A 1,359-nucleotide genomic window follows, 5' to 3' on the forward strand; every position below is an offset into this window, starting at 1 on the left:
CCTCTGGTTGGTCAGGTTTGTTCCTATAAAGACCTGTCATCCTCTGGTTGGTCAGGTTCATTCCTATAAAGACCCGTCGTCCTCTGGTTGGTCAGGTTCATTCCTCTAAAGATCTGTCATCCTCTGGTTGGTCAGGTTCATTCCTCTAAAGACTCGTCCTCTGGTTGGTCAGGTTTGTTCCTATAAAGACCTGTCATCCTCTGGTTGGTCAGGTTCATTCCTCTAAAGACTCGTCCTCTGGTTGGTCAGGTTTGTTCCTCTAAAGACCCATCGTCGTCTGGTTGGTCAGGTTTGTTCCTCTAAAGACCCGTCATCCTCTGGTTGGTCAGGTTCATTCCTCTAAAGACCCGTCCTCCTCTGGTTGGTCAGGTTCATTCCTATGAAGACCTGTCATCCTCTGGTTGGTCAGGTTCATTCCTATGAAGACCTGTCATCCTCTGGTTGGTCAGGTTCATTCCTCTAAAGATCTGTCATCCTCTGGTTGGTCAGGTTCATTCCTCTAAAGACTCGTTCTCTGGTTGGTCAGGTTTGTTCCTATAAAGACCTGTCATCCTCTGGTTGGTCAGGTTCATTCCTATAAAGACCCGTCGTCCTCTGGTTGGTCAGGTTCATTCCTCTAAAGATCTGTCATCCTCTGGTTGGTCAGGTTCATTCCTCTAAAGACTCGTCCTCTGGTTGGTCAGGTTTGTTCCTATAAAGACCTGTCATCCTCTGGTTGGTCAGGTTCATTCCTCTAAAGACTCGTCCTCTGGTTGGTCAGGTTTGTTCCTCTAAAGACCCATCGTCGTCTGGTTGGTCAGGTTTGTTCCTCTAAAGACCCGTCGTCCTCTGGTTGGTCAGGTTCATTCCTCTAAAGACCCGTCCTCCTCTGGTTGGTCAGGTTCATTCCTATGAAGACCTGTCATCCTCTGGTTGGTCAGGTTCATTCCTCTAAAGATCTGTCATCCTCTGGTTGGTCAGGTTCATTCCTCTAAAGACTCGTCCTCTGGTTGGTCAGGTTTGTTCCTATAAAGACGTCATCCTCTGGTTGGTCAGGTTCATTCCTATAAAGACCTGTCATCCTCTGGTTGGTCAGGTTCATTCCTCTAAAGAACTGTCATCCTCTGGTTGGTCAGGTTCATTCCTCTAAAGATCTGTCGCCCTCTGGTTGGTCAGGTTCATTCCTATGAAGACCCGTCATCCTCTGGTTGGTCAGGTTCATTCCTCTAAATACCCGCTGCCCTCTGGTTGGTCAGGTTCATTCTCTAAAGACTGCCGAAGACGGACCCAGTGTGGATGTACCGGTCCGTCTCACCACCATTGAGACCACTGTCCCAGTGATGCCTGTCCGGTTTTCACCACACCTGCTGAGACCACGGT

Source organism: Oncorhynchus masou, unplaced genomic scaffold (assembly GCF_036934945.1).
Source record: "Oncorhynchus masou masou isolate Uvic2021 unplaced genomic scaffold, UVic_Omas_1.1 unplaced_scaffold_4549, whole genome shotgun sequence".
Taxonomy (NCBI): Eukaryota; Metazoa; Chordata; class Actinopteri; order Salmoniformes; family Salmonidae; genus Oncorhynchus; species Oncorhynchus masou.